General features: G+C 38.0%; 1 protein-coding gene across 1 annotated transcript in view; it reads left to right on the top strand.

Moving 5' to 3' along the window:
• LOC123804026 (gamma-aminobutyric acid receptor subunit beta-1) overlaps positions 1–16,194 on the top strand; it is a 103,057-nt gene that overhangs the window by 61,856 nt on the left and 25,007 nt on the right. The window lies entirely within an intron of this gene.

The raw sequence follows: 16,194 nt of genomic DNA, 5'->3' as shown, positions 1-16,194 counted from the left end.
TTCTCTAAAACATAGGCACCTACATAAATTAATTAGCACTTACTGGGATGCGTGGGTGACTCAGCCATTAGGCATCTGCCTTCGGCTCAGGTCATGAACCCTGGGTCCTAGGATGGAGCCCGCATCGCATAGGGCTCTTTGCTCAGCAGGGAGCCTGCTTCTCCCTGTGCCTTCTGCTCCCCCTGCTTGTGCTCTCTTTCTCTCTCTGACAATGAATAAATAAAACCTTTTAAAAAAATTAGCACTTATTAAAGGAAACTTGACTTTGTGAAGGGAAGGTTATTATCATGAGCCTACAGATTTACATTAGTACCCCAAATGGTTATTGGTGGGGACAGAATGAAATATCCCATTCCATTGTTCCAGAAGGGAAGAAAGGAAAATTCTAAGACACCTAGGCTAATGAGACTGATTCAGTCTGGGCAGGATTCTAGCCCTGGACCCCACAGAAGGGGAATCAGTAATTGTTGGAGGCAGCTCGATTTCTCTAAACACAAGTCAAAACAGACCTCACTTTCTTATTTGATAGGATTGCAAAATCAGTGAATCAGGAAAATGTGGTAAATACAGAGATACAGACTGGAGGCTAAAACAGTTAGAAAAATATTAAATGGATAAATTCTGGTGCCACCCGGTAAAGTGCTGATCAAAGACTTTTGATATCAACCCAGAGGGATATTGCCAAGAGTGTTACAGGGCTCTCTCTGTCTCTGCCATTCCTCATTTGTCTCAATCAAGGGAATAATGATAAAAGGCACATTTGTCAAATTTGAAGATAACATGAGACTAAGAGGGTAAGCAAATAAGGATTTTTTAAAAAAACCCTCAACGGGCTGGAACAGCAAGTCAAATTGAATTAGATAACATTTAATGGGGACAACATTAGATCCTATATTTGAGTTCGACAGGGGAAAAATGTGACTGTCAAAGTGCTAATTTCAACTTGTGCTGCTGTAATAGAAGACCAGTAAGACCAGCGACTAGAATGTAAAAAGTCTTGCTCCTTGGTAGCTACCCACACTGAAACTACCATGAGTTAAACAGGCATGGCATACAGCATGTAAGCATCTCATCAGCATGGGGCCAGGAAAATGGTAGAGAATTCAGAATAGAGTCAGACAGACTCTTGGTCTCAGAGATGACACCTGGACAACCCAAGGGTATAGATATTGCAGGCAGTCCAACCTGCCGGGCAACTTCATCCAGAGAAATTACAGGTGGTGGGCTAATTTAGAATTCAGGACGGGCCAACAATTAGGGTTAGGAGATCTGATGATCATAGCAGGATTCCCATCAGTGAGAAATTTAAGAGGAACTGGATATATTCCAAATAAAGAAGCCTTGGAAGGAGATCTTAGGCAATACGCTAAAGCCCTATTGGTATCTGGGATCTAGCCAAACCATTTTGCCATCAAGTGCTATAGGTGAAGTGTCTTATGTGCTATGAGTTTTTCAAGGTCTTAAATTATTGGCTCAAAAGCACGTAGAGAAAACTACAGTCTTAAAACAAATACATACAATACAATCTTAAAATATAACAACACACACACACATATATATACACATATATACAAAACAAATATATACAATACAATACAATCTTAAATAGAACATTATTAGCAAGTCAGCTAAAACTCAGTGCTTTTATAGTGACATGTAAAGTATGTTTAACATGGGATGTTAATGCATTTTAATGTAGTTAATATAATGTGCAAAGGTGTTTCCAAAAACAAAAGTGCCTGGGGTCTAAAAGTCTTTAAATGGAGATGATCTAGTGTATACAAGGCTTAATGAACTAGGTGGTATTAAGCAATCAGATATGAAGGAGCAAGACTCTCGAAAAGTCATTCTGGGAATTTACATATTGGCCAAACATAGGAGATGCCAAGGCTTGACAGAAGTGGGTAGAATCCTGAGAAAACTGACTTTGTTCCTAGTGTACCACATGCTAGATCAGGCTGAAAATAAGGGGGCTCTTCAGGGGATGCTTAAGAAACTAGAAAACATGCCTGGACTCTAAGATTCCAAATCTGAAAGACATCATGTAATTCCAAACCTGCTGCTGCTGAATTCCTAAATCAGTCAGGAATGGCTCAATGACCAGAGCAGGATTAACCTTGGGAGTAAGGGAAAGGAGCCAGATAACTCAGAGAGGTAGAAGAGACAGGGTAGACATATCCACCTCTCAGTTTGGGGCTCTGCACTTCAAGGGCCATATAAACAACCTGGAAACTACTGAGCAGAGAAAAGCTTCATAGACAGGATATCCCGGGAAAGACCAGAGCCAGGAGAATGAAAGACTGAAAGGGATCAGGAGAGGGGTCCTCAGCAAATGGGAGGTGATATCATGTAGAAAAGGCACTGGGTTTGTCTTCTATTAACACAAGAGGTAGATAAGGATCTGACAGTGAATGCCCTCCTGGAAGATGAATTTTTACTTATTATAAGGACATATTTTCTGATGATCACCTACAAACCTAATTAACAATTGATAGCCATCCCTAGGGACTAGATGACCACTCCAACAGTATTTTGTCAGACAGGAGTCAAACATTAAGTGGATTGCTGCACAGATTTGTACTTAAGGTTTTTTAATACTGTGAGAACACTTTAAAAATATGTCTTCCAGAGTCTCTCATGGTTTGTCTCCATTTCTGATTTCTTCCTGTTCAGTTTTCCTTCCCTTCTCCTATGGACCTCTGCACTATTCCTTACGTTCCACATATGAGTGAAACCATATGATAATTGTCTTTCTCTGCTTGACTTATTTCACTTAGCATAATCCCCTCCAGTCCCATCCATGTCAAAGCAAATGGTGGGTATTCATCCTTTCTGACGGCTGAATAATATTCCATTGTATATATGAACCACATCTTCCTTATCCATTCATCTGTTGAAGGGCATCTCGGCTCCATCCACAGTTTTGCTATTGTGAACATTGCTGCTATGAACATTGGGATGCATGTGCCCCTTCTTTTCACTACATCTGTATCTTTGGGATAAATACCTAGTAAGAGGCTCTGGACTCCAGGAAACAAACTGAGGGTCACAGAGGGGAGTGGGGTGGGAGGATGGGGTAACCGGGTGATGGGTATTAAGGAGGGCACGTGTTGTGATGAGCACCGGGTGTTATACGCAACTGATGAATCACTGAGCACCACATCAGAAACTATTGATATATGTTGGCTAACTGAACATAATAATAATATAATATAATATAATATAATATAATATAATATAATATAATATAATATATTGTCTTCCACAGTTTGTTTACTGCTTCTTAGGATGTCACAGAGGTACAGATGTGGGTGAGAAAGAAAAGTAGCTTTTAGAATAAATGTAACAGATTTGGAGTCATTGGAAAGATCACACCCAGTTGGCATCCTTATCTGCTGCTGAGATGCACAATTACAAATATCTAATAACCTTATAATATAAAGTATCTACACAGCTACAAGAACAGAGTTACTGAAAAACTCCTAATATTTTTGCCCACATGTAGAAGGAAAAGGAAGAACTGGGGAGTGACAGACTATTAGATTTATTTAATAGGTCATTTTCTAACAGTAGTTGAAATGCTGATCAGGAGTGTGATCTAGGACACTTCAAGTAAATGCAAGTAGGGACTGATGAATATAGGAAGGGAACGTAGTGCTTCCTATAACTGGACAAGCCACTTTCCACTCAACATTTCTTATTTGCTGACAACTAAAAGAGAGAGGAAAATCTCTTCTCTAACTTTTGAACAGAAGTCCCAGATTTCTCCCTATTTCCAAGAAATAATTTGATCAGGGTATTGCTGTGAGCTGATTGTTTTAGACCTGGATTGCTGCCTAATCTTGAGGCAGTCACCACAGCAGAGGGGATGACATGTTAACAATGCGCCTAAACCAATCAAGCTCCACACCAGGAAACATGAAGTGAGGCTATGGCTGCTCCTCAAAGGGAAATACATTTACTTCCGCCTACTCATGGATTAGAAGCTTAAATATCTCCATTATCTAAAACACAATTTAAGTTCAATTTTAGACCATCCTCTCGGGTCTATTAAACACAGGGGGGAGTAATTTTTATTTTCAGTTTAGAAAATGTATCCAAAATAGAGTGTTTCAAATAATAAAGAGAAACACTAATGTCCAGATCCTTCTACATTTGTACTAGATCCATGCATCTTTATCCATTGACATCAGCTTAATTTTATCTGTACTTTCTGCACCACTAAGAAGTCCCCAGGGGCTGAGAGGAAATTTTGAGAGCTTCTGTGTAGTTATTGTTGCTAGGAAACAATATCCTTGGTATCCAAGTGTTCAGGCTTTGAGGCGCTGTGTGAAGGCACTGGTTCATAAAGGAAAGCCTTTGGTAAATAGGTTGTTTAGGTGTGAGTAAATTGATGTTCGCTCTCTGTGACAAAATGTTCTTGTGTAACCTTTGAATAATAGTGTATTTCTAGGCCTCTATTCTTTCCTTTGGATCCAGCTACCATTATTGCTCTCATGAGAACTCAAACTTCTACCTGAAATGGAGTGAGCATTTTCTTTTTCCCCCAAATCATGTGTAATTATCTCAGTGTCTTGAACACTAAGCCTAGGGTTTTAGTTAAACAACGTACAAGTGAACTTGGAAATAAAGACCCAGACCACTGACCGTATAAACAGTTGAATATTGTTAAAATCTGTCGTGGTTGATGGCCATATTCCAGCTGTTCTGTTGTTCATGGCACTGAAGTGTTCTGCTGCTCTTCAGAATTGGGAGTCAGAAGGAGAGGTGCTGTCTTGGCTCACACACTGCCTTCTCTTCTCTCAATCCCTAGCTACAGACCATCTCCAGACTTTCAATTCTAATTATTGCTTACATTTCTCCCGTAGGATCCTATGACTCAAAAAACCAGCTTGAGGTTGTAATTTATCACCTAATTACTCAGTAAGGCTAAAATTAACAAGCAGCTTTTCCCATTTCCTTGATGCCTAGACCCACCTGCAAGGCCCCTGTGAGCAGAATCATCTTAATCAAGGAGTAAATCCAGCTCAAGAATGCTACCATATCAAGTTACCCATATCAGGTTACCAGGTTGGGGCAAAAAATTTAGATCTCTAAGTTGCAAACAATACTCAATAATTCATTTTTTCGAAACTATATATTGGATACTTACTAGACAGAATCTGTTCTAGGCATCAGGAATTTTTTTTAAAATGAATAAAAGAAGGTCCTTGTTTTCATGAAGTGTATATAGTGAGGGATAGAGGACACAAATGGCAGAGATAAACACAAAGCTACATAAACAGATGAAATCTTTACATGTTCAGATGTACTGTGTAACTGACAGGAGCCCATCAAGAAAACAGAAACTACTGAAGTTTTCTCAAAAACGTAATTTAATAGAGAAAATTGGTTATAAAAATTGAAAGGGCTGGAAAAACAAAAGGGGGAAGGAGAAAGGGTTGCTGAAGGAGCAAAAGACAGAAACAGCCGACACCCCCGTGCTGGAGGCCATGAGTTTGAATCTGCCAAGATCCTATTAGAGATGCTGTTCTAGATACTTGTGGAGTTGCCAAAAGAGGTGCTGCCTCTTCTTCAGTGTCAAGTATCTGTAATCACCCTACTGCCCCCACAGTAATCACCAGCCATTGTGACACTATCACACTGCTAGAGCCAGAATCCTGAACCTTCCCTTCCCTTCCATCTTCTAAGCTTCAACCAGTTCTTCCAAGGGGCAGCATCTAACACGAAGCCAGAGAGACAGGGAGCCCAGCCCCAGCACTACAGCACAGTGAATAGAAATTGAGGCACAGAAACAGCTAATGAATGGTTAGGTTAGCATAAGCCACAACAGAGGTTTTAATGAAAAGCTCTGGTAATCCCACACCTGAAGCAAATAATTCTTCCCTAGAAGAAAAATAGAATGTATCAATCCAGTTTTGATTGCAGAGAACGGAAGCCCATTTGGCTAGCTTAAGCAGAAAGAGATTTAATATAGGAAAGTGGTACTTACAAAATTAAAGGACTGGAGTAGTAGTTCTAGGCTGGGTCCCTGGAAATGACTCCCAGAGCCACAGTACAAACTGGCCCTCCAAGGGAACCAATAGCACCACCACAATCAGGAAGCTGGTAATCAGGTAGCTTCCACCACCACGTTGATTTGAGGACCACCAAAGCTAAAACCAGAATTCCTGGTTCCTGAGCCATCTGTACTACTATATGAGTTGTACCAAGAAAATGAATACCTCAAATACCACCTCTGACATCACTTACCTCATCTAATCCAGAGAACCTAAATCATAACCACACCATTGGTTGCAAGGGAATCTGGGAAATGTAGTTGTTGTCTTTCCCGAAGGAGATCAGAACACATGGTAAAGAAAGCCAATACACATAATATCTGACACAAAAGGAATTCTGGGGTGAAATATATAGCATGTTAGATGCTATTTGCAAGCTCCCAGAGAACAAAAGCCCTGTCGGTTTTATTTAGCACTATACCTCCAGTACTTTTCCAGTACCTGGCACATAGTCAGCACTCAATAAATATCTAATCCTTGAATGAATAGACATGTGCACAGGGTAGTGCCCGGTTGTCAAGTTAAGGTCGGTAAGAGAAAGCCAGGAGTCCTAATGATAAGAAGCAAGAATTCAATAGTCTACAAACTTTTATTAGATGCTGACTGTTTGCTAGGTACTCGGTACATAGGCTAGACACTGAGGTACAAAAAGGAATGAAAACCAGTCCCTGACCTCAAGGAATTCAGAGCCTGTGGGAGAAAGACAAATAAGCCAAGTAAAATTCAACATGGTTTTGTGCTTTGTTCAAGGCAAGCACATAGTTGAGTTGATAAAAGTCAATTGGGAGCAGGAAGAGCTATGACTAGTTGCCTTAGGTATCAGCCTACACTTCTTCCTACACTCAGTCATGGCTACCAATCACTTTACTCTTCTCAGCCCACTTTTACCTTTGCATACTGAAATCTTTGAAGATTTTCTATGTTTGTATATATTTAACTTTGCCCTTTAAATTTCAGTTTTCCTGCTAAAATTGAGTTGCTTATTAAGTAAATTTTATGAAGTAAATCACAGTTTCCCACTGACATCATCGTAATGTTATGTTATTCCCTCTACATGTTATTCACTCTGGCATGAAGGCCTGCTCCACCCATCTGGCCAAATCCTCTGCAAAACCATCTCTAACTCCCCGAGGTCGACAGTTTGCTCAGCCTGCTCTTAGACCATGAGCGGAAGAGCAGTGTCAAGTCTGAGCCACTATATATCCTTAGTGCCTAGAATAGTGCTTGATACATAGTAGACGAACAAAATATGTGTATTAGGATGTTAGATATAGTTGCCATAGATTTGCCTTACCAGTTTAGAGGTAGTTCGTGTTTGTGCTTCATCAGAGGTCCTGATGGATATCCAGGAAGATGAGAGGTTGAATGCAGAGTTGTCCATGGCAGGGGAGAAGAGTCAGCAAAGACCTTACATTAGAGCATTCAGGAAGGGGAATGAGCAAGCAGGTGTCTCTGATGAGCAGCACATAGAAGCTAATATAGAAGCTGTGTTTGATCAGCCCTGTTTTTACTCCTACTAGAAACAGGCCACCCAGGCAGAGTAGTGATAGAGGCTTAATGAGGTCAAAAGCTGTAGATGAATCCATCCCCAAACTGGGACAAGGCCAAGGGTTTGTATTCAGGCTTTGACCTATAAATAGTATGTCTCTTCACAGAGAGTTTCTAGATACTGGGTTTAAGAACATCCTCCCTAACAAATACTTACAGTTCAAATACTCTATGTTGCCAACTAAAAGCAAAATCATGTGTAGTCTAGCTCAGAATAGGACAGTATCTCTTTGGGAAATGTAAGGAGCCTAACAAGGACCTAGCTGAATGAAACCACTCCGGCCCCATATAAAGGTGAGCAAAGGGTATGAGATATGCTAGTCTAAACTCCACGCTCAGATCAAGTCAGACCAGAAGAGAACTTTAAATTTGGGCTATATCGTCTTGGCTTTTTTAAAGAATTTTTTAAACTAAATCGTACTTATTTTGATTCCATCTATCATTTTGAGAAAGCTCACCTTTCATACCGTCTTCCTGAATGGATGCTGCTGAGCTATTTTTCATCCCATAACAAAGGTGCATGGGAGCTATGTTTCCCAGGCTTAGCATCAGCGCTTCTCCTTCTTCCAAGCCAACTGGTTTGTTTGCATCTCAGGGGCATTGTGAATTTTTTAACTAATCTGATTTTGTGTTGATAGAAGGCACTTTTATGGCCCTGAAGAGAGGCAGGTCCGGATGATCCTGGAAGCTCGTTTCCTCCTTCCTGGCAAACGGCAGACTCAGCAAATCTCAGTTACCCTGACAGAAGCACAGGCTGGTCCCAGCTGCTGAGTTCCAAAGACTATGCCTTTATGACCAGGCCACTTCCTCCACTGGGACCTTCCACTGTCACACAGTCCCCTAGTCAGATACAAAGGTCCGGCCCATCCCGTGGAAAGCGAAGCATTACAAGGCCAGGCTCCTCTCTACTGGACTCTTGGCTACTGCTCACTCAGTCTACCTCTGATGATAAGGAGAATTTGGGGAAGTTTGCACTCCATTACAGCTCTGCTGGTAAAATTTTCTCAAATAAACCCCACTCTAGATCTTCTCCGTGTCCTTTTTTTAACTTAAATATTTTGCTTTTTTAACATACACACATGATTCAAAAAATATATATATTAAGATCAATATAGTGAAAATATCCCTCCCATCCCTAGCGCCCCTCTACTTAGTGCCCCCAAGGGAAATTATGGTATTAGTTTGTCAGCTGACCCTCCAGAGTTTTTTTAGACATATACAAGTATATATAACTATATTTTAGTTTTTCCCGTATTTTTCACCCACATGTTAGCATGTTACAGCCAAACTTTGTGGGGGGTTTTCCCCATTAGTTTTGGAGAGTTTTTCATATTATATGTAGGAACTTCCTCATTCTTTTTTCCACTTTACAACAGTACATTAACATACCATAATTTAGCCAGCTACTCCTGTTGAGGGGCATTTATATGTTTCAAGTATTTCATTATTAGAAACAGTGTTACAGGTGAGCCTGGATGGCTCTAGTAATTTAAGTGTCTGACTTTGGCTCAGGTCATGATCCCAGGACCCCGAGATCAAGCGCCTCGGTGGGCTCCCTGCTCAGCAGGGAGCCTGCTTCTCCCTCTCCCTCTGCCCCTCCCCACTGCTTGTGCTCTTGCTTGCTCTCTCTCTCTCAAATAAATAAATAAAATCTTAAAAAAAAAAAAGAAACAGTGCTATGATGAATAATCCTGTATACACACTCTTCACAATTATGCAATTCAATCATTGAAATAGATTTCTAGAATAGGAATTTTTGAGCCAAAGAATATGTACGTTTGTATTTTTGATAAAGTCAAACTGCATTCTATATGGGTTTTACTAAATTACATCCTCACCAGCAATATATGACAGTATTTGCTTCTCCACATGCTCAGCAACACAATGTTATCAATTTGTGGATTTTTGCCAAATTGTCTGGCAAAAAAAAAATGTATTTTGATATATAGCCTTAATTTTAATTTGTATCTGTCTTATTATGATTGAAGTTGGGCATTTTTCCCTTTTTAATGAACTGTCTTTTAATATCCTTTTTCCATTTTGTTACTGTTTTTGGTTCTTTTTTTGGTTTGTAGAAACTCTTTATATATTAAGAAATGTAGCACTTATCTGAAATATGCACTACAATTATTTTTTTTAAGATTTTATTTATTTGAGAGAAAGAGCAGAATGAGAGATGGAACTTGAGTGGGGGAGGGGCAGAGGGAGAGGGAGACGCAGACTCCCCTCTGAGGAGGGAGCCCAAAGAGACCACAAGGGGCTTGATCCCAGGACCAGGGGATCATGACCTGAGCCAAAGGCAGATGCTTAACTGACTGAGCCACCCAGGCACCCCCACTACAATTACTTTTTATTATTTGCTTTTGATGTTGTTTATAGGGTTTTGCCATGCCTTTTTTTTTTTTTTAATGTGAACAAATCTGTCATTTTTTATGACTTCTGGTTGTTGTATTACAGTTAAAAAGGCCTCCTCAATGCCAGGATTATAAAAGTTTTCTCCGTTGTTTTCTTCTAGTACATATGTGGTTTTACAATTAATTTGAAGTTTATAATAATACATGGAATGAAATACATGACCAAACTGATTTTTTCCAATAGCTCCCCAGTTTTTCCAACATGATTTATGAATTTATGAAACTATCTTTTTCCCAATTTTTCCAGGTGCCAATTCAATCATATACTAAATTCCTCTATTCATTTGACTCTGGTTCTGAATTTTCAACGGTGGCCCATTGATCTCTCTGTCTATACCAGCATTAGAATAATACTATCGTCATTTTTTAAGGTTTTCAGCACGTTTTACTACCTGATAGGACTAGGTGTCCTTTATCTCTCTTATTTTTTAGAATTTTCTTGGAATGTCTGATTTGTTTATTTTAACATTAGAATCATTATTTTCAGTTTCCAAAACAAAAAGCCTATTGTTACAGGTGATCAGGTTAAATTGTAAATGAACTTATGATGAGTTTTTCTATTCAAAAACATGAAATGCCTTTTTATTTATTTAAGGCTCCTTTTCTGCACTTCAAGAATGTTTTAAATGTTGCATATGCCTTGCATATTTTTCAGTTTATTACTGGATATTTTGTCTGTATTTTAAAATGAGTCTTTTCTTCTATTATATATTAAAATTATTGTTTTCATATATGAAAGTTACCCATTTCTATATAGTGCTTTTGTACCTCATTACCATACCAACTCCTGTTATTTATAATAGTTATTCAGTTAATTCTTAAGGGTTTACTGAGCATTCAATTGTATAATTTGCAAATATTGATAGTTTAACTAGCCGCTTTATAACTTCATACTTTAATTTTCTTCCTGTTGCCTAATGCATTGGTTAGTATTTCCAGAACAGTGTTAAATAAAAGCGTTGGTAGTGGACACTCTTATTTTGTAACTCTATGGGAATGTTCTAGTGTATCTACAATAAACAGGATGATGGCTTTGAGACTGAGATAGATATATCTTATTAGGTAAGGAAGTATCCATCTATTCATACTTATTGAGTGTTGTTGTTTTGTTAAAAGACTAAATGGCTATTACATTTTGTCAAATGCCCTTTTGGTACCCATGTAAATAATAATATACTTTCCTTCTCTCTAAATCTGTTAATATAATGAAGTATATTACTAGAATTTTCTAATATGGAACATTTTGCAATCTTAGAATAAACCTCACTAGTTGTGCTTTATTATTTAATGTACTGCTGGATTTTGTTTACTAATATGCTCTGCTTACTTTATGAAAATAGTGTGGAAATATTCATTCTCAACCATTACTTTGGAACTATTTGAGTAGTAATAGAGTTATAAGTTTTTAAATATCTGAGTCTAGTGGATGTTTGTTTGTAGAAAGTGAAATCAAGCTATTTTGATCCTCTATCTCTGATTTGGACTTTAGCAAATGCTTTTCTTACGAGAAAATTATCCATTTCATTCAGATTTTCTGAGTTTTTGCGCAGACATAAAAAAAGTAGTCTTATGATTCTTTACAATTCCCCTGTTTCCAAGGTGATTTCTCTTATTATGTGTTAGTTATCCATCCTGATTCATTTATTTAGTCAGACTTTTCTGTAGAATGGTTTCCTAGGACAGGTCTCTGGGTGATGTGTTCTCTGATCTTTGTATATTGTCTCTGGAAAGAAGCAGTATTTTGGTAGGGAATGGGACTCTTGGGTCTCAGATTTGCTATCCTTTTTGCCTATACTCTAGATATTTTGTAGATGTTGTTTCATAAGCTTTTCCTTTCCATATAAGAAGTCCAACATGTTTTCCTTCGAAAATACCTTGTACTTTCTGTCTGGAAAATTTTAAGATTATTCTTTTACTTTTGGAGTTCAGGAATGATTTCACAATTACTTAATATAATGAGCTCTTCAATTTGCAAAATACTTTATTCATTAAGCTCAAGAGAATTTGTGTTTTCTTTTTATTTATTGTAGCCCCTCTTCTTCTTTCAAGAATGCCTACTATTTATATATTAGATCTCCTAGATGAGTCCTTCCAAGCCATTATGTTTTCTGCATACTTTCCAAATCTCTATAATTTTGTTCTCTTTTGAGATATTTCTTTCAAACTGTCTTCTAAGACATTAATCTGGCCTCACCAGTGCCCATCTTCTCAATTTATCTCAAACATCTTTTATTAAAATCTATGGATTTTAGTACAAGGAAAGTTTTTGTGCTCTAATCAAATATCCTCAAGTGTTTTTGTGTAGATATATGTATATGTATTTATTTTCTTTTTTTTATTATGATATGTTAGTCACCATACAGTACATCATTAGTTTTTGATGTAGTATTCCATGGTTCATTGTATTTTCTTAAATGTTCCTATATTTTTAGTAAGTGTAGGAAATGAAGAGTTCAAACTATTGTCTGCTTCCTCCACCAGTTCTTTTCACTAGGGGCCATCTACTCTGGATGTTCTGCTTGTTTTTCTTCTCTAGGACTATCAGATTCCATTATAAGCATTGTTGTTTTTTCCCCCCGCATACACCTTGGGGTTTGGGCCCAGCTGCCAGAGAACCATAATTAGAAACAATGTTCTAGGGGAAAAGGATGGTGAGCTCCTGGTAAGTTGCCATTCTCCTGCTGATACACCAGGAGGTAGTCTCTTTCTCTGAGACAGCCTATCTTTTTAACTCTCCCACCTCTCCTTCCTCCAGAAAGTCACACAGGTGTTAGTACCCTTTATTTAGTAGGCCCAAAGAGCCCTTGTACCCAGCTTTCTTCCTTAATCTCATCATTCCAATCCCCATCCAAGAACTCCATGCCACTAGTCCCCAGGTTCTCTCTAGCCGCCGGGGCCGGGGGCGGGGGGTGGCAGAAACCCCATGACACCATTGTTCACTAGATCCAGACATATATGAGACCTCACATACCCCAGATCCTACTTCATGCAGGACTTTGAACTGGAAGTGGAAGGGAGACCACCAGGGTTGAATTTAAGCTGTCATACTGCCACTAGCCATTATCCCCTGAGAAGAGGTTCTCACTCTAAAACCTGTAAATGGGATCCAGGGGGATCCATGATCCTCTGAAATTACCATCAAATTATGTTTATTTATGTATTTATCTATCTACACATATGTATGTATATGTTTCTGTGGAGTTTTTTAGAACTTTTTTTTAAAGAACTTACTTTTTTAGAGCAGTTTTAGTTTCATAGCAAAATTAAGAGGAAGATACAGAGATTTCCCATATGGCCCTGCACCTGCACCTGCACATGCACAGCTTCCCCCACTGTCAACATCCCCCACCTGACTGATACACTTGTTACAACTGATGAACCTACATGGACACATCATAATCACCCCAAGTCCATAGTCTACCTTAGGATTTATAATGGTGTTGTGCATTCTGTGGATTTGGACAAATGTATAGTGACATGCATCCACCCTTATAGTATCATACACAGTATTTTCACTGCCCTAAAGGTCCTCTGTGCTCTGACTGTTCATCCCCCCTTACCCCAACCCCTGACAATCACTGATCTTTTTATTGTCTCCATAGTTTTACCTTTTCTAAAATGTCACATAGTTAGAATCATACAGGATGTGGCATTTTCAGACTGGTTTCTGTAACTTTAACTTCTTTAACTAATATAAGTTTTCTCCATGTCTTTTCCTAGCTTGACAGCCTATTTCTTTTTGGTGCTGAATAATGTTCAATTGTCTAAAGGTACCACAATATATTTATCCTTTCACCTACCAAAGGACAGATGCTTTGTTTGCTTCCAAGTTTGGGCACTTATGAATAAAGCTTCTCTAAACTTCTACATGCAGGTTTTTGTATGATTAAAAGTTTTCAACTCCTTTGGGTAAATACAGTGGAGCACAATTGATTACCTGATCACATGGTAAGATTATGTTTAGTTTTTTAAGAAACCACAAAACTGTCTTCCAAAGTGGCTGTACCATTTTAATTACCACTAGCAATGAACGAGAGTATCTGTTGTTCACATCCTCACCAGCATTTGGTGGTGTTAGTATTCCAGACTTTTACCATTCCCATAGATGCATAGTAGTATCTTACTATTGTTTTGATTTGCATGTCCCTGAAAATATATAATGTTGAGTATATTTTCATATGCTTATTTTCCATTTGTATATGTTCTTTGGTGAGGTATCTTTGGCCCATTTTTTAATCAGGTTGTTTGTTTTCTTATTATTGAATTTTAAGTGCTCTTTGTATATATTGGATAACAGTCCTTTATCAGATATGTCTTTTACAAATATTTTTCATCCAGTCTGTGGCTTGTCTTCTCAGTCTCTTGAGTTCAGAAGTTTTTATCAGATTCTCAAAACGATGTTAAGAATCACAGTTTTACAGACCCATACCTGAATTTGGTAAAAATCCCCAATATACCTAAAAGATGTCAATCACTCTAACTCCAATAAATAAAGAGGGTCTCACAGCCTCTCTGACACCAGGAATTAGTTAAAAGTAAATATCAGCTATATCTATGTCTGCACTTGGAAGATTACCCTCTGAAGAAAAGGCAAGTTCTTGGATCTAGAAGGAAATGGCTTAAAGAGAAATAAAACAAGATACATTGAAACATACTACAGTAAATAATAACCTCCACAGAGTGGCAAAAGTAACAAATACAAAACAGTTGTGGGTTCAATGAGTTCAGGAATAAGGACTCAAAAAAGAGCTTTTTGAAGAAAAGTTAGAGAATTTTAAAGTTAGGATAGGTTTATTTCCCCTCAAAAAAAAACCCAAAAGCTTTAAATTTCTTGCATCCTTGCAGTGATATGTTGATGGTGATCCTTTGGCATTTGGCACTTCACTTCTAAATTTTAAATATATTGGTTTTTTTTAATCTTTTTAAAAATATATTACTGACTTTAATAAAAGTAGGTCAGCATAATGTTTACTACAAATATGGTTATCTTTGAAACACAAACCCTAGTAATTCTAATGGAAAAAAAGATTTGATGCTTCTTTATTTGAGGTGAATATAAATAGAAAATGAACTTAGAAATATCTTCTTTGTCTCTACCAGGTAGAAAGAGACAAATATACCCTTCCATATGCCTTAAATGATTTTTAGATTTTTAAATATATCCATACTTTGTTTTTATACAAGTTAGTCTGTTTTATAACCATAACCCAGCTAAACCATTGGCAAGTGGGAGCAGCAGTGGAAAGGGTAGACCTTTCTAATGCAATCTACAATCCTCTACACATTCTTCTTAAATTAACAAAAACTCACCCTCATAAATATTAAACTGTAGAAGTATCATCAAGAATTCTTATAGTTCGGGGCGCCTAGGTGGCACAGCGGTTAAGCGCCTGCCTTCGGCTCAGGGCGTGATCCTGGCCTTACGGGATCGAGCCCCACATCAGACTCCTCTGCTATGAGCCTGCTTCTTCCTCTCCCGCTCCCCCCGCTTGTGTTCCCTCTCTCGCTGGCTGTCTCTATCTCTGTCAAATAAATAAATAAAATCTTTAAAAAAAAAAAAAAGAATTCTTATAGTTCTTCTACACTTACTGCAGTGAGCACGTATAATGTATAGAATTATTGATCACCCAAAACTAATGTAATATTGTATATGAACTATACTTCGACTTAAAATTTTAATTAAAAAATTCATATAGTTCTTAATTTTTCACCTATATATTAGATAAAATAAAAATACATGAAAGGAAGTTTGCCTAATTTTCTAAAAGAAATATGTATTTCTTTTTTTAAGTGTCTTGATCATATAATGGGTATGTACAAATTTGGTCTTTCATTATACTCAATCCTTTTACCCTTCCTGTTTCCCTTTTAATAAATATGTGCTCAATGATTATTATTGTTGTAAAATGATGCATAGTAAAAATCTATGCCCAGGTACTAAAATCCAACTATCCTATTATCTTTTTTTTTAATTGACTTTAGAGAGAGAGAATGCGTGCAAGCGGGGGGGAGGGGCAGAGGAAAAGAAACCCAAGCAGACATCCCACTCAGTGCGGGCCCAAATGTGGCAGTCTGTCCGACGCTGAGATCATGACCTGAGCCAAAATCAAGAGTTGGGCACTTAACCAACTGAGCCACCCTCAGGCACCCCTAGCAAGCCAGTTATCTAAACA

Source organism: Ursus americanus, chromosome 8 (genome assembly GCF_024610735.1).
Source record: "Ursus americanus isolate L20-20 chromosome 8, mUrsAme1.1.p, whole genome shotgun sequence".
NCBI lineage: Eukaryota > Metazoa > Chordata > Mammalia > Carnivora > Ursidae > Ursus > Ursus americanus.
The sequence above is the reverse complement of the archived record's forward strand: the minus strand, read 5'-3'. Positions and strand labels throughout refer to the sequence as shown.